General features: G+C 43.1%; 1 protein-coding gene across 4 annotated transcripts in view; it reads right to left on the bottom strand.

Moving 5' to 3' along the window:
* MID2 (midline 2) overlaps positions 1–11,690 on the bottom strand; it is a 94,357-nt gene extending 82,667 nt beyond the window's left edge. For 2 of the 4 annotated variants that reach the window (XM_068533836.1, XM_068533838.1), the window contains exon 1: positions 10,999–11,196. The gene's annotated coding sequence lies outside the window, so the exon portion shown is untranslated. Of the gene's footprint in view, positions 1–10,998; positions 11,197–11,628 lie in introns of those variants that run through there. The other 2 variants (XM_068533834.1, XM_068533835.1) reach the window with 2 other exon arrangements.
* Positions 11,691–18,587: the final 6,897 nt, after the last annotated feature.

The following is an 18,587-nucleotide window of genomic DNA, read 5'->3' as shown; positions in this document are numbered from 1 at the left end:
CACACATGGAAATTTCTGTTCCATCCTATTTCTAGTAAACTGAGTTACTAGAGACAAATTGGAAAAATATTAAAATATAAAAATTATAGAATATATTTTGCCAGTTTAAAGTGTTAATCTTATTTATAGGAAAGAGAAAGGCATCTTTTGCTTTTGAATAACTTTTGTTCATCATCTCACTATCACCGGAGACTCTCATCAGGGCTTGAAAGTTTGATTCTGCCACTGGTATTTGTTCAGGTTTTGTCATCTGTCAGAGATATCTGCATAGCCCTCTCACAGGAAACTTAAATACTGAGTACAATTATACATTGTGCATAAGTACAATAGATGTATCCCTAAAAGCTGTTTCTAAATCAAACCTTTTAAGTGCACTGAACTAACTAGCTATTTAATGGAAATCTATAGGAAATTGGACTGTAAAAGTGAAGAATCTTTTGGTAAAACGGTCACTCTCAGTTGGTTTGATAAGTTTAGATGTTTGTATAACCACTTTTTTAAAAAGTGAGATGTGTGGTATTCTTATTTTACAATTTACAAGAGCTTGGAAATTGTTGGCTAGTATTTTGTAGCTTATAACATCTATCAGCCTTCACCTATAGAGATGAAAAAGTAAAACAATTAAAATGTACATATATCATAGAATCTGAGAATTGGAAGAGACTTTAGAGATGATAGATTCCAACTTCCACTCAAGGCAGGAATATTGCCTTTGGTAGTTCCATTGGTCAAATTCAACATGTCCATAAATGAACTTGCTATTCTTCCCTGCCCCCCAAAACAAAACACTTGCTCCTCTTCCAATTTTCCCTATCTGTTGAATATCACCATCCAAGCCTAGAGACCTAGGAGTTCTCTCACTGAACATGTTTATCACTTCAACCACTTGGTGGCTTCCAGAACATTCTGTTTTATTTCATTTACACATCTGTGTCTCCAGCTAACCCTCCTTGCTCCTTAAGGGCATCAACTATTTCATATTTTTATTCATAGTACAGTGCCTCACACTCACAGAGTATTTAAAAATCGTTAAATGAAGGATCCCTTCAAGTAGAGGAAGTTAAAGAAGGGACCTAGCATTTATTGAGCACCTCCTGTATTCTGAGTGCCATGTTAAGAACTTTACACACAATATTTCATTAAATTCTATCAGGAAGGCTGTATGGAAGGTACTAATACTATACGCATATTATGGTTGGGAAACTGGGGCTCAGTGTTATTAAGTAAATGAACCAGGAACATACACACCCAGAGCACTGGGGCAGTCTAATGCCAAGGCCTGTGCTCTTTCCCACACACCTTTATTTCAATCATCTCACCTCCTTCACTTGACAAATATCTTGACTATTTACAAGAGGGTTTCTAGACACCATGTTTCCACTTCTATTTGTGTCTCTCTGTGTCCCTCTGAGTTTCTCTGAATCTGCCTCTCACTCCTAGTCCCTTTCAGAATCATATCTCTTTCTTCTAGGCCCATCTCCACCTTACTCTGCATTTCTATTACTGTCTCTTCCAGAACTGCAGGTCTGCATTCCTCAGTGTCTGTGTTGGCAGCTACCTGGGAGAATCGAGTAAGGCCTCCTGCCAAAATTATAGTTGGTCAAGATGCATTGCTGATAGACCTGCCTCTGTGTTGTAACCTTTACAAAAACAATTAGAGTACCACAACTCTTCTGAATCTTAGGAGCATGCCATATTAATTCTTCTGTACAGAGGAAAAGCTCTGCGAATTTTCCTGTAGTCCTAAAAGTTGTTCCTGACTAAGTGAGACACTTGAACCTCACTATGAAACTAAGCTTAGGAAAGCATGCTATGGGTCAGGATTGCCTTGGATAAGGTCAAAATAGGATTTTTAACCAGGGATTCCTGAACCTTCTAGAAATGTTTAAAGGATGCTGTATGTATATCATACATACACTTTCACGGGGAGAGGGCTGTCCATAGCATTCAAAATGTTCTCAAAAGAGTCCTTGACAGAAAAAAAGCCAAACATCAGTGCTCCAAAATAACTACCTTAACTGATTTCGGCTGTGTACAGAATAATATAAGATGGTTAACAGTCTGTTCCTTACGGTAAGTAACTTTTTCTATTATACTGTTTCTATTCTGTTTTATTTTACAGTTTCGGGGAACTGAGTATTTTTGCAACTTCTCCAAACATCTGTTCATCTCATCTCTCATTTATGAGGCCACCTTGTTCTGGTCACTCCTAATATTTCAGCATCCTTTCAACCTATCTCCCATTTTCCCTACTTCCCTGATTACCTAAGCACATTTCCCCTTAAAATTTATTGTGCTTTTGCCATGCGCCAGGCACAACAACCCTCTCAAAGGCAGGTACTATTTTACAACAACAAAAAAGGTAATGTGTCCAGGGTCACACTTGTTTGCAAGTAGCAAAGTTAAGATTCAAAACTAGATAAAACTGAGAGTCCAAAAATAAACTCATATATTTATGGTCAACTGACTTTTGATAAGGGTTCCAAAACCATTCAACAGGGGAATAATAATCTTTTCGACAAGTGGTTCTGGGATAACCGGATGCCCACATGCAAAAGGATGAAGTTACAGCCCTACCTCACACTATACATAAAAATATACTCAAAATGGATCCACAATCTAAATGTAAGCACAGAAACTATAAAACTCTTAGAAGGAAACATAAGTGTAAATCTTCATGAACTTAGGTTAAGCAAGGGTTTCTTAGATGACACCAAATGCACAAGTAACTGAAGAAAAAAATAAATTGGACTTCATCAAAATTTAAAACTTCTGTACTATAAATGACACCATCAAAAAAGTGAAAAGACAACTAACAGAATAGGAAAAATATTTGCAGATCATACATGTGATACAGGCCAAGTATCTAGAAATAAACAGAACTCTTACAGCTCAACAATAAAAAGGCAAAAAAAAATATTTTAAATGGCAAAGGATCTGAATAGACATTTCTCCAAAGAAGATATGCAAATGATCAGTGAGCATATGAAAATGTACTCAACATCATTAGCCATTAGGGAAATACAAATCAAAACCACATTGAGATACCACTTTACACTCACTAGGATACCTATAATATTACTTCACACACACTAGGATGGCCATAATTTAAAAACATAGCAAATGTCAGCCAGGATATAGAGAAATTGGGACCCTCACACATTGCTGGTGGGAATGTAAAATGATGCAGCTGCTTTGGGAAATAATTTGGCAGTTCCTCAAAATGTTAAATGTAGAGTTACCATATGATCCAGAAGAACTGAAGATATGCTCATTCAAAAACTTGTACACAAAGGTTCACAGCAGCATTATTCACAATAACCAAATGGTGGAAACAATCCAAATGTCCCTCAACTTATGAACAGATAAACAAATGTGGTATGTCCATACAACAGAATATAATTTAGCAAGAAAAAGGAATGAGGTACTGATACATGCTACGACATGGATAATCTTTGAAAACATTATGCTAAGTGAAAGAAGCTAGTCACAAAAGGTCACAGATTATATGATTCTGTTTATAGGAAATGCCCAGAATAGGCAAACCCATAAGAACAGAAAGTAGATTAGTGTTTGTCAAGGGCCTGGGTCGAGGGGGCATGGGAGTAGAGGGAATGGAGAGTGGCTGCTAATGGTATGGGTTTTCTCTTGGCAATGATGAAAATGTTTAGGAATTAGCAGTGATGATTGCACAGCTTTGTGAACATACTAAAAACCACAGAATTGTACACTTTAGAATGGTGAATATTATGGTATATGGATTTTACCTTAATTTTTAAAACAGATTCAAACCCACAATCCAGAGTGTGAACAAACAGCTAACCACTATTCCATACTGCCAACTGTGTAACTATGTACTATTTCTAAACTCTACTGAATTGCTTACTCCTTTCAATTGTTTTTCTAGGTTAGTGATTCCCTGTCTAGGTTTTGCAATACCTGGGATATCTCTAATGATCAATGGGTGCCAGAAAATTATCAGCTCCCAATTTTTTATTCATTTAAAAATGATAAGACTCCTAAAAAATATTTGACTCCTAGATCACAAAATACCTTTAGGAAGTACAGGAGGAAGTGGTATGACAAAAAATAAAACAATGGCAGTGCTGCAACTTCAAAAAGTTTGTGAATCACTAATCTATGCAGAATTAGAGAATATACTAAGGATAAAGACAGGATGTAAACCTGATAGAGTGTCACCGAATGACAGGTAATCATGAAGCTTTTGCCAGAAAACACAATGGTTTGTCATAAAAATGCACTGATGAAATGCCTAGGCGGGCAGACCAAATGCCATGTTAAGAAACAAATGCCCACATCCACATCCACTGATTTGTTCCCTTCCATATCATTAAGTTACTGCTGTGTAGTCAAATAAGGATGCTTATGTATTTGCCCTTGTTCTAGTATAAAATTGTTTCTGTATGGCTTATCGTCACCCTGCACCCCCCTTCAGGCTGAGACTCCTGAAAAAAAAGTTGATGAGAATAAACCTCAAGAAGGTATCATAAGGCTGTGTGAGTAGATAGAAATACAAAGGAGGAGTTTTCAATGCAGGCGATTAGAATAAAAATAATACATTCTGCACTTACAAAATGAAAGATTGATTTCAGCGTTGCCCTTCAAATCCAACATTCGGTTAACTCTGATCAGAGAGAGAAGCCATGATCTGCACTTGGCAGAATGCTATTATTTCAAGTGTTATTTGAACATAATTAAATGCCCACTTATTTCAACAGCTTATATTCCATCTAGTTTTCATCTTCCAGATCCGCGGAGCATGGGTCTGGGCTCTCATTACCTCCCTGAGGAGCCACAGTCTCCCTTTCTTCACAGAAAAACCATGAGTGTAAAACCCAACCTGACCCCTGGGCTGTACAATGAGGATTGAGCTGGCTTGTAGGATTTACATTCTTCAGGATATTAACAGTAATGTCCCATGAGCTCTTCCTAAAAACACCAGAAACTGTCTCTCTGCCTTGGAGGATGAGCAAATGAGTCCTGGCTTAGTCTGATGTTCCCTTAACTGTAAAATGTCATTCAAGTTGGACTAGAATCACCAGACAATCTCTTTAACATGTGTTCCAGCTCTGACATCCTATTATTACAGAGCTCTTGCTATCTGTTACCACATAGGAAAGACACCTTGGATTACTGAAAACCAGCTCCTCAAGACACAAGTCTTATTCATTAGTGTGACTAGAAAGGCTGACAAGCCATGGGCGTCATCATGAAACGAACTGGAAATAAACAAAATGCATTACTTACCCTTGGCTAAGCCAAGGTGCCCAAGGACAGTGGCTGGTTTTGCCTGTTGTACTTCAAAGAAGATATAATGGGTGTTCCAGGGGACAACTAAAGGCGAGGAGAGTCCCATGAGAGTACAAACTAATGACAACACCTTTTGGAAGAAAAGGAAGACAACCAAATCCTAGAATACTATTAGTAGGAAAAGACCCCTTTAATTTCAGAAATGATCATTCGGGAACATAAAAGGCAACCAATGCATAGAATTCTCACCCTAAAAAGATAGACTGAAAATAGAAACCCAGAAAAAAGAGGCTAGGTGGTCAGTAAGCATAATTAATAATAACAGTCACCTTACATTTGTGCACCTATTCTACACTTTTCAAATGGTTCCAAAGCCACTATCTCATTTGATCCTCACAACAGAGCCTGGTTGTAGTCTTGGCTCTAAACTGAATTAGCTGAGTGATCCCAGGTAAGACATTTAAACTGTTTGGGCCACAGCCTCCTCGTCTGTCAAATGAAAAATACCTGCCCTACCCATCTCACAGGCTCTTGTGAGGATCAGATGAGAATAAAATAAAATTATTAACTTGCTTTACAAATACAGATATTCTCAACACACATTCACAGATGACAGACACAGAGCAAGTTATTAAGGAAATAGCACATGTTTGGAAATTCACCCCAAATGCATGGTTGACATAATGGAGGACAATTACACTCCCCCACAAGTTTTCTGGAGGACCATGGGTCTGCTTGTGGTATTTATTATGCTCATATGTCTCCCCTGTTAGACTGGAGTCCCCCCCAGAGGGAAGAACTGTCTCTCTTCTTTTTTCTTAAGCTTTTATCACGCACAGGGTGAGCTCAGGACTGGAGGTTGATTACCGACTGACAGCACCAGAGCCAGTTCCTGTCTAATAGGTTATTAAAGCCTACTTAATATTTTATAGTACATGGATTTAATGATTTTTTTAATGACTTGAGACCTATACTTTTTTTAAAGATGGTTTTGATGTGGACCATTTTTAAAGTCTTTATTGAATTTGTTGCAATGTGGCTTCTGTTCCATGTCTTGGTCTTTTGGCTCCAAGGCATGTGGGATCCCAGCTCCCCCACCAGGGATCCAACCCATACCCCCTGCGTTGGAAGGCGAAGTCTCAACCAGGGAAGTTCCTTAATGATCTTTTTTTTTTTTTTACAATAATTAGCTCCTAAATCCAGCCATTGACTATTTTATACAATATAGTCATCATAAACATTAAAAGGAATATCACAATAGCAGAACTAAAAGTCCTAGATCTGCTACAAACACAGTAGATTAATCTAAGTAACCAAGAAACAGATTTGCCAAGGTAACACATGATAATTGTCACAAATCGTTAAGTATAATTCATAACACCTTTATCTTAATGCCAATTACACTAGCAGTTTCCAGATTGGAGAACAAATGAAGAAAAAACTTAATTTACCTACTGCTACCAGCACAGCTTTCCATCTATTCTAGGACTGCTTTTCCCAATCTCTGTTACCCAATAAAATATTTGTAAATTTTTTAATGTTCAGTGCCCCCCCCCCGGATGGGCAGTCATCTCTACTACAGAATAAAATTGGCAATATATGTATGTAGGGCATGCTGTTGAGTGTTAGGCTGAGAGGACCCCAAGTTCAGGTCAGAAACAAGGGACAGAGAACAGAAGCCTATTTGAAATCAAGCTTCTACTCCCCTGGGAACCACATGGATCTTAGCAACACTGAACAAAGGGCTATAGACAAAGCGATGGAGGATTCTGGACCGTAAACCATTTTTCTATCTCTGGGCTGTATACATTCAGACATGTCACTGTCCTGCATTAGCACTGTCTACCATGCCCATACATTATTCCCCTAACTGGGCAAATTGTAAATACCGGGATTTTCTGTTTCAGGAGGATTTTAGGTTATATAATGAATTTGTTATCAGATCTTCTGGTCTCTGTAAGAGGAAGATCCAGAGACTGGGGATGCTGTTCATCAACTAGAGGAGTCTGACCTGCAGGAAAGAGTCTGAGACAAAGCCCAAGGTCAGGCAGTCAGAGCTCTGCAGGGAGAAAAGAACCCAAGTAGGACAAGTCTTCCTAAGGATACCTTGCTAACCCACTTAGGCAGAACCAACACCCTTATTATGTATTCAGTTGAACCCAACACAGAGAAGGGAGTAGGGATGTTGGCACATTACTCAAAATCCCTCCACCACCCATACTTTAACCATCTAGTAGTCCTAGCAGCTTACAGGATTTCTAAGGGCAATGCAGGAGCTGGGAGATTGTCAAAAAAGAATATGTCTGTCTGTGATCATGGAGAAGGGGAAGATGGAAAAGGAGAAACTGTAGAAAGAGCCACAAACCTCCAGTACCCACAGAAGACTCTTAGCAGAGTTTTAATTCATGAAAATGGAGACAGAAACATATATTGATCCTTGGAAGAGAGGGGAAATAAAAAGAGGGCTAGCAGCCCGTACAGAGGGATCATTGGAGTTGGAACATCTTGTCTCAACACCACTCATCTGGTCTTCTCACATGTTAGCATGATCCAACACACTGGTTGAGAAACACTTTTCTAGTCTATTTTTCACACTGCTCAGTGATGAACACAATGTTTGTTGAGAGACCTGAAATACAGACATTAGCACAACACCACCTTGGTACCCAAATTTCATTCATCAAAAAGTGAACAATTGTGAACTCTCCTGAACTGTCGTATATGCAGTAACAACATGTTACATGTCATATCTTGGTGATGCAATGCTCTAAGTCAAGGCACTCAGCCTAAGTAAGGAGGTGCTTCGCAAACACAGTACCACATGTTCCCCTTTTGCACAGAAGAGAAGACCAAAAACTTAATGCTAACTGGAAATGGAACACCCCTTGGCCTCCACTAGCAGCAGAGGCCCATGGCCTAACAGCTAGGGACTTACCAAGACCCATAGAGACTGAATGACACACACACATAAGGCCAAGCAGGTACCTCTGAGAACAGCCATTTGAGACACATTCTGTGCCTCCGCCCTGTCTTCACCTCCTTTTTAGGGCTGTCTGTCCCTGTTGGGAAAGAGAGAACCTGAGTACTAAGGGACAGAGTCAAGGGAGGACGTTCTCTCCTCCTCACCAAGTAGCAAAGCCATACCCCTTCTGCAGTTTCCTTCTCAATTGTCATGGTGTCAGCAGATTTCATGGGAGGAGGGATGAGGGAATGGACAGGCTCACTACCCACAGCAATTTTTGGACGCTATTATGAGACTCCACTGGCACTGCTTTAGGATATACAAGTTTGAGCAAGTTGCCCGGCACTTAGAGGAGGGATTAACTAAACCAATTTCACCTAAAGCAATTTGCACTGTTCAGATGATATGTTCATGAAGAAAGCAAGTCATTCTGATTTGCGGCAGTACTTCCCGGGGGGGTGGCCTTGCAAGGTACAACATGCTAGATGAGGAGTCTAGTAGTCATGAAAGTAAATGGGAGGGAAACAATCGCTCCTTCATGTCCCTAGCCTCTACCCCTGCCCCGCACAGCCCCTCCCTGTCCTAATCCCGGAACTGCGAGTAAGGAGGTAGGCCTTAAACAAGCAGGAGGCCAAGATACAAGGCCAAGGCTGGGGCCTTAGACCAGTCAACAGAGGATTCTGCACGCTGTAGGTGCTTTTAATAAATATTGTTGACTCACCACTGCTAGATGCTAATCATGCTCAGATAGCCATGCCTAAAATTATTTATGCCACTTTTCAGTAGAAATTAACTACCTGCCCCCATATGGGCTAAAAATTAGTGAGGTTATGTTTTCAAATGAGTCTGACTCAGATTGTTAGATTGGAGTACATTAGATATGATTCAAGCCTTAGCGTAAAATAATCACCAATTACTCTGTATGCCTACTTTTATGTATGTTTTCATTCAGTTGCATGTACACTAGAGGAAAAAAAAAGAAACAGACTTAGGACCAAAGTAGAGTGATAGATTTGGCTCCCAAGGGGATTAATAATGGCAAGTTAGGGTTCCCAGTAAACTAGGGTTGCTACTTACACCCAATCTATTACCCCAATAAAAGGTAAATGAAGAACTTTCTTCGAAAAGTATAGTGCTGAGAGTTTATAGAACCCTTTCATCTTCAAAGGGCCAAGCCAAGACTCACAATAGCCAGTACACAATATGATGCCTTTCATACAAGTGAAAGGTCATAGGAATGTCCTAAGGCCACAAAGCCAATGCAACATCAGATTTGGGATGAACTCTCTGATCTTCTTGGCTCCTAGACTTGTATTTCAAGCACATAAATCAAGTTGTGAGGAACAATCAGGAGAAATCTAATTTACATTATATATCTGCATTAAGTTAATTGACTGGGCAGGAATATAGAAAAATAGCAAAGACTCTTTCCCCCCAGGGCAGTGATCAGTGGAGAGAAGTGAAAAGGGGCATGTGAGGGTTAGGGGTAACCAGCCCGGGTAGAGTAGGGAGGGAGTCTCCCTATTCAGCATTTCCCTTCTTTTGGAACATTGCCAGAGAACTGATTAGAGTACTGGGAGGGAACAGAATGGGGTTAAAGGCAGCCCTCTTGGCCCTATTTGAGAATCAGAAGAATCAACTCACACACAGTACTTGTCTATTTACATAGCCTCTAATATATTCCTTTGTAAGGGCTCCTTTTCACAAACAACCATCACCATCCACCCTCCCCACACTCAGAAACCCTCAACAAGGCAAACTGGCTCACAAGCCAGAGGCTGCATGGCTGGGAGGCTGGGAGTGCACAGATTGATGGGGAGGAGTCCAGGGGACGGGTGGTTGGTGGGAGATTCGGGTGGGCAGGTAGATGTGTGACGACCACGTGGGAAGAAGGCGAGTGAGCGTGAAGGCGGGTAGGGGAGTGTGGAAGAGAGAAAGTGAAGAACCCAACGACCTCAGGATCCCAATTTCCTGCTCCGAGAAGAAACACCTCCAAGAAATGCGCTGCATACGAAATGCTAAGTAACCTAATCCTTATCACCGAAAATGTTTCTGTAAATCTACTCCGCCGTTATTTACTTAATTCTTACGAGCCAGGAATGGAAAAACCCCACCTCTCCCGGGTTCAGTCGCAGCCTGTCCTGAGGACCTATAAGTTTTCCCTCTCCCCCACTGAGCTGCTTTCACAGCTAGGCCAGAAATAAGGAACCACCCAGACGGAGACTCGAGGATCGCTCCCCCGGCAGCAAAGGGATTAAGTTTCACCGGGCCTTCCTGCGGGCAGGCTGTCCGCAGCAACCGGCTGCCGCAGCAGCCACCGCCGGGCGGCCGAGGGGCGCCGCCCGGGCCGAGGAGGCTGCCGGCCGCGGGAGCGTGGGAAGGCGGCGGTGCCCTTTCCCAGACCAGCACCCAGGCTCCAGGAGAGCCGCTCGAGGGGCCGCACCCGGCCCGACCAGGCTGCGCGGGAGGCCTCGGACCCGCCCCCGCCCCGCATCGCGGAGTGCAAACTCCGTCCCGGGAGGGCAGCGACGGGTGCCCGGGCCCCAGCGGCGCAACGGGAAGCCAGGGCCGGGCCGGGGCGCCCTCCGTCGCCGCCGCCACCTCGAGCCTCGCGGGCCCCGTCATCACGCCCCGCCGAGCCCCGGAGCAGCCTTCTGCCCGCGCCGGGCCCCGGCCGCACCTGAGACGCGGCCCGAGCCGGGGCCGAGCCCTGCGCCGGCGGTGGCGCTCGGCCCCCGGGGCCGCGGCGAGGGGACGCGTTTTACCCAGAGCATTCCCGGCTGCCGGCCATGTCCTCGGCGCGCCCGAGGGCGCCGGGTGCTCGCCTGCCTCCTGCGCGAACTGGCTCGGGCTCCGGCGCGAGCTCTCCGGCCGCCGCCACCGCCGCCGCCGCTGCCGCCGTTGCCGTCGCCGCTCTAGGCCGCCGCCCGCCTTCGCCGCCGCCGCCGCGCAGTAGCCGGGATCCGCCCGCCCGCGCGCCCCGCCGGGGACAGCACGGCGGCCGCCAAGCTACCGCGGCTGGGTCTCCCGAGCCAAACTTAGAGTTTTCGCTCCTCAGTCCAGGGGCAGCACCATGACACCGCGGCAGCACCACACTGTCATTTCCGCCGCCGCAGAAGGAGGGGAAAAAAAGGCAATCCTGACGAAAAGGGGGATGGGGTGGGGGCGAACCGGGCTGGGACTGCCGCCCCGAGGGAGCTCTGGGAAGGGCCCGGCAGCACGGGTGCTCGGCCACCTTCCCCGGCTCACCTTCCGCCGCCCCCGCCGCTCCCAGCTCCCCCTGCCCCTCCTCTGGAGGCGCGTTTACATGTTTTCTCCCCTGGCAGGAGTGACCGGAGAAACCTGAGCGAGCAAAGGCAGCGGGTGGGTGGGGTTCGGGCTACTACTGTACCTACCAGCTGATTCCAGCAGCCTTTTCTCCAGCGCCCTGTCATCTTGAAGGAAGACACACGGAGAGGGGCCCGAACGGGTGTGTGTGTGTGTGTGTGTGTAAGAGAGAGAGAGCGAGAGCAGAATGTGTGTGAAATGCAGAAGGAAGGCTCTGGCCAAACTCTTCTCCCAGCCGCCAAGCCCCTGGTCCCACAAACCCCCAGGTTAGAACAACGAAAAGGCGGTTGCAACCGGCAGTGAGAAAAGAGTGCCTAGGTCCACCGCACAGGTCCTCGGATGAAGCTGCTCTATGCAAAGTTAACTACAGAGTAAAACAAAAATAGTGGAGGAGACAGAAAAGGGCAGACAATTGAAGGAAACCCAACCCCTCTTTCTTTTTACAAAGGGAGAATGGCTGTGTTTTATTGGCCTTGGGCAGAAGTTGTGGGGATGGATTAAAGCCACCAAAATTTAAAAACAAAACCAAAAAAAAAAAATGGGAGAGAGAGAATACGGCTTCATTTACACATTCAGATCCTTGATGGACAAGAGGGTCGTTAATAAGAGGACAATGGGACAGATGCCAGCCATACAGGTATTCAATGTCCCTAATAAGCTAATTGGTCCATCTGGAACCCAGAAGTGCTCATTGGTCTGGAGTCAGCCCTTGGGCTGACCTGTCATTGGCTCAGAGACCACCGCCCCACTCACGAGGAGGGTGGGAGAGGGAAGGAGGCCCCAGAGGAGATTCTGGAAGGGGAGAAAAAGGGGAGATGAAAGGGAAAGAAGTGAGAAAATGGGAGGAAACAACCCCCTCTCACATAGGCCTCCCATTACCTTCTTCCATGGGAATGATTCCAGAAAAATTAAGGTAATTCTGAGTGTATCCCATCAGAGAACCAATAGTAATTAGCCAACACCCCTGTAAAACAATGTGCTAGGACCTCCCTAGTGGTGCAGTGGTTAAGAATCTGCCTGCCAATGCAGGAGACACGGGGTTCGAGCCCTGGTCCAGGAAGATCCCACATGGCGCGGAGCAACTAGGTCTGTGCGCCACAACTACTGAGCCTGCGCTCTAGAGCCCATGAGCCCGTGCTCAGCAACAAGAGAAGCCACGGCAATGAGAAGCCTGTGCACCACAATGAAGACCCAAGACAGCCAAAAATAAATAAATTTATTTAAAAACAAAACAATGTGCTAGAGAGTACTGAGGTGGAAAGGAAGGCAAAAATCACAACCAAGCTATCCTGATGAAAGTCTGGCCCTAAGAGAAGTAAAAGAGTCACACCAAAAGCACAGGCAAAAATAAAGCAAAAATAGACAAGTGGGACTACATCGAACTTAAAAATTTCTGTGCAACAGGAGAATCAACAGTGAAAAGGCAAGAATGGAGAGAAAATATTTGCAAACCATGTACCTGATAAGGGGTTAATATGTAAAGAACCCCTACAACCCAATAACAAAATAAAGAACACGATTAAAAAATGGGCAAAGGACTTGAATAGACATTTCTCCAAAGAAGATATACAAATGGCTAACAAGCATACGAAAAGATGCTCAACATCACTATTCATCAGGGAAATGCAAACTAAAACCACAATAAGATATCATCTCACACCTGTTAGTCTGACCAGTATTAAAAAAAAACAACAAAAAACCCCCAGAAAATAGTAAGTGCTGATGAGGATGTGGAGAAATTGGAACACTGTACACAGTTGGCGGGAATGTAAAATGGTGCAACTGCTATGGAAAACAATAAGGAGGTTCCTCAAAAAATTAAAAATAGAACTACTGTATGATTCAGCAATCCCACTTCTGGAAATATATATGAAAGAATTCAAAGCAGACTCTCAAAGAGATATTTGCACCCCCATGTCCATTGCAGCATTATTCACAATAGCAAGAATTGAAAGCAACCTAAATATCCGTGGAGAGATGAATGGATAAAGAAAATGTGGCATATACATTCAGTGTATATGCACTGAATATGGCATATACATTCTGCCTTAGAAAAGAGGGAAATCCTGTCATATGCTATGACATGGATGAACCTTGAGGATAATATGCTAAGTGAAATAAGCCAGTCACAGAAGGACAAATATTGTATGATGCCACTTATAGGAGGTACCAAAAGTAGTCAAACTCATAGAAATAGAAAGCAGAATGGTGCACGCTAGGGGCTGGGGGGAGGGGGAGGGAAGGAGTTGTTTTGTGGATGTAGAGTTTCAGTCATGCAGGACTGGGGTGAGGGGTTCTGGGGAATCTGTTGCACGACAATGTGCATGTGGTGACAATATTGTATTGTACACTTAGAAATTGTTGGGAAGGTGAATTTCATGTTATAAGCTTTTTGCCACAATAAAAAAATTAATTTTTAAAAAATTGAGTCAGAAATAAAATGATCCTAGCATAACAGAAGTGTATGTATAAGAATTATATATATGCATTATATACATATTTATATATTGCAGATATTAAGTGAAAAGAGCAAGCTGTGTATGGTTTGCTACTACTACGTAAAAAAGGGGGGAAGGTATATATGTCTGTCCACGTGTGCTTGTATGCGCACAGACTCTTCAGTAAAGATACCTAAGAAACTGATTACCTGGTTCCCTGGGAGTCAAGCATAAGAGAAGAAGTATTTTACATTGTATTTGCCCTTTTGTATTGTTTGAATTTTTTAATAATGTTTGTGTATTACCTTTTCAAAAACAATTTTGCAAGAAAGAGGAGCATAGAGACAGAAAATAGAATAGAGGTTACCAGAGACTGAGGGGAGGGGAGAATGGGGGCATACTGTTTAATGGTTACAGAGTTTCTATTTCGGATGATGGAAAAAGTTCTGGAACTGAATAGTGGTGATGGTTAAACAACATTTTGAATGTACTTTGAATTGTACACTCAAAATTGGTTAAAATGGTAAATTTTACATTATGTACATTTTACCACAATAAAACAAATTTAAAAAAGAACAAGGAGGTATACAGGACAGGTAGAGCTTATTGTATTTGTGTAAGAAAATAGATGTATGTATATGCCAGTAAATGCATAGAAAGTAACCTGGAAGCACAGTGTAAAATAGTGTGAGCCTAGAATTGTGGTGGATGTTGAGGGGATCATTCAGGTTTTTTTTTTCAAGGTGTTTTTTTTTTTCGTTGTGGTGCGCGGGCTTCTCATTGTGGTGGCTTCTCTTGTTGCGGAGCACGGGCTGTAGGCGTGCAGGCTTCAGCAGTTGTGGCTCGCGGGCTCTGGAGCACAGGTTCAGCAGTTGTGGCTCACGGGCTTCCTTGCTCTGCGGCATGTGGGATCTTCCCGGACCAGGGCTCGAACCCATGTCACCTGCATTGGCAGGCAGATTCCCAACCACTGCGCCACCAGGGAAGTCCCTCAAGGTGGTTTTTTTTAAAAAAAATTTATTTATTTATTTGGCTGTGCTGGGTCTTAGTTGCTGCACGTGGGATCTTTAGTTGCAGCATGCGAACTCTTAGTTGCCACATATGGGATCTAGTTCCCTGACCAGGGATTGAACCCAGGCCCCTGCATTGGGAGCACGGAATCTTAGCCACTGGACCACCAGGGAATTCCCCAGGTTTGATTCTATATATTTTATAACTGTTTGAATATTCTAGAATGAGAATTTCTTTTGTAGTTAAATTTTTTTTTAAGATATGTCTCCAAAAAACCCAAAGTTTAGTCAGAAGTCAATTGACCCCTGAGAATTCTTTTTTTTTTTCCACACACACACACTGTATTTTATTTTTACAAGAGATAAATAGACTGACACCAAGCATTGTACATGGATGACCACAACAAAAGCAACAATGATTGCAATTACCAAACATGAAACACACTCATACTATGTCATAATATTGACATTCAGTCCAGTAATCCTCCACTGTAACAGCTCCTTTACTTTGCAGTGAAAATTGATTTGTATATTCTTTGCCTCTGAGTCCTTGTGGGATTTTTTTTTTTTAATTCAGACAGAAAGTCACAAAAATTATACTCATCCTCATCAGTTCACTCAGTCCCATGTAATTAATTTTTTTTCATCTTGATCTTTTGTTAGCACTTTTATGAGTTCATCAGTTTTTCATTAGAGTTCTGAAAATGCTTATTCATTCAGTTCAGCAGTACAGTCAGTTACCAGAAACCTGTACTTGTCAGAGTCTTTTCCATGAATTTCTTGAAGATGAAACCCTTTTATAGGAACATATTGACCCCTGAGAATTCTTTAACCTCACTTGATATGATCCTTACAGAGAGCTGGAGAATTTTCTAAAATGTGAAGAAATGACCACTTTCATCACCGACACACCGGAAGCAAGCTAGCTGGCTCTTGGCAGAACTGTCACTTAAAGGAGACTTGCTTTTAATGGCTTTTATTGTCCTTTAGAAACCATCCTTTCCTTTACTTTTTAGCAGTCTCCCCTCCGCCTGAGATTCCAGTGCTTTCAAGCTATTCCCTGGCTTACCAGAGCTCTATACAGAGGGCCCCAAACCCCATCTTCCCTCCCTGAGCAGCAGCCCATATTCTGGACCTTTCCTTTTCCTTCCTCAAAACTTAACACTGCTTCTGGGTTCCGTTCACAAAGGACCTTACTGATTAAGGATTTCAATCAACTAATTTGAACTAAATGTTAATAACTTCATTTGTCTCTGTAGATAATGTTTTAATTTTAACAGAGGGCTTCAATATATTAACTCACAGCAATGACTAATAGCGTGGGTGGATGGGGATGGGCGTAGGGAGATTTTACTAATCACATCACATAAGCAGCTGCTTTGAAAATATCCCCAGTTTCAGTGGTTTTATGCAAATTATCGCTGTAAATGTATTAAAGTAAATGTTTTGTATCTGGCAGGAGATGCAAAATCGGCTGGGAGTATGGGATGAAATTATTTGTCTATAATTATTTAATGGTTACCTTTGTATATTACATGTGTTGATCCTATTAGCAAAGTAAATCAGGCCCATGGCAAAAAAAAAAAGACGTTTGACAGATTCAGCTTGAGGTGTTTAATTCAATTAATCTGAGGCAGACTCAGGACACCAGAGTCCTAGAGTATGAAAGGGACAGCTCATGGGCTCTTTTTTTCTAACTACAAATAAGGGGGCGGGGTAGGCAGGGGAACGCTCCAGATACTTTCTACAGAGAGAAGCACAGAACCCAGTCTGTTTCAGAAGGAAAAAATCACAGAAGGGAGATTTTGTTGCACAAGAGCATTGTTGCTTCTGCAGAAGGGAACCTTCATGCTGCTCTCAAAAGAAGCAGCTGGTTGTCTGAAATCCAGAGGTTGACTGAAGGCTTTTCTAACCAGGGGGCTCTTAACAGGATGGTGAAAAGAAAAGTACTTTGGCACGGGCTCATCAATAAGACATTGTTCTAAAACCAGTTGTGAACAGGCCATGTTCAAAATAAATACATTCCCAGTATGGAGAAATGGCATGCTCCTGGTATTTCTTATTCACCTTTGATCTATATTTTGGTATTGCTTTTATTAGTTTTGTAATTTATCTGAATGATTGTGTTTGTTACAATGAACACATCTGTTTGAAATCTATAGTACATTGGTAAATATTTTCCTAGAGCTTTTTTTTTTTAAGTTTTCTTTTTTTAAAATTTATTTTATTTATTTATTTTTGGCTGCGTTGGGTCTTTGTTGCTGCGCGGAGGCTTTCTCTACTTGCGGTGAGCGGGGACTACTCTTCGTTGGGGTGCACGGGCTTCTCATTGTGGTGGCTTCTCTTGTTGCAGAGCACGGGCTCTAGGCGCGCGGGCTTCAGTAGGTGTGGCACGTGGGCTCAGTAGTTGTGGCTCACAGGCTTCCTAGAGCTTTAATCTTCAGGCCCAAGCCTAAACCTTCCGGCTCACCATGACTTCCTAACCAGCGCACCGGGTCACTTAGGGTCTAGTTTCTGTGACTTCACATCCTCCAGGTTTTTCTCCCATCTCACTGCCTGTTCCTCGGGATCTGTTGCTTCCTCCTCCTTCTCTTCAACCTCTGAAGGTTGGTGTGAGCCAAGCCTTGGTCCTTGGCTGTCTTCTCCACCTACAGCTACACTTCCTAGGTGACCTCTTCTAGTCCTGTGATTTAAGTACAATCCCCACTTTAGCTCTTCAGCTCAGACCTCTCCCCTGAGTCCAGACTTGCATCTCCACCTGACTATTTCACATCTCCACCTGGATGCCTCACAGACAGCACTAACTTAATGTGACCAAAAGAGACCTCTTGGTTTCTACTCCTCCCCATCTCAGTAAATGGCACCACCCAATTGCTTAAACCAGATACTGGGATGTCATCCTTGATGCTCTCCTCTCCACAACACCCAATGTTCAATCCATCAAGTTTTAATTTGAGTCTCCCTTCTTCTACTTTTGCCCTCTTGCAATCAGTACTGCAATCAGTACTGCAAAGTGATCTTTTAAAAATGGAAATCTGACCATTTTACTTTCTCCTCTCATGGCCATTAGAGTAAAAATGCAAATTTCTTGACATGGTCTATAAGACTTGGCATTAGCTGGCCCCTGTCTACCTCTCCCACTCCATCCTGTTCCACTCTCACCCTTGCTCACTACAATCCAAACACACTAGACTTCCGACACCCCTTGAACCACAAGCTCTTGGCCATCCCCAAGACTTTGCAAGTTCTCTCCCTCTGCTGGAGTGCTCTTCCTTCCACTCTTCACATAGCTGTTCTAGTTCCTTCTTTCAGGTTATGCGTCACGTACTCGGAGAAGCCTTCCCTGACTACCCCATCTAAAGTTACCCCTTCACATTACTCTCTAATATAACACCCTTCAAGGCACTTATCACTAGCTAAAATTATCATATGTGTTTATTATATGTTCCCCGCCATGCACACACACATGCGCGCATATATATTCCACGAGAACGAGGACCTTGTCTGTCTCCATCACTGGTGTATCTCCAACACCTAGAACAGGACCTAGCTCATAGTAGGTGCTAATATTTGCTGGGT

This window comes from Eschrichtius robustus, chromosome X (genome assembly GCF_028021215.1).
Source record: "Eschrichtius robustus isolate mEscRob2 chromosome X, mEscRob2.pri, whole genome shotgun sequence".
Lineage (NCBI taxonomy): Eukaryota > Metazoa > Chordata > Mammalia > Artiodactyla > Eschrichtiidae > Eschrichtius > Eschrichtius robustus.
The sequence above is the reverse complement of the archived record's forward strand: the minus strand, read 5'-3'. Positions and strand labels throughout refer to the sequence as shown.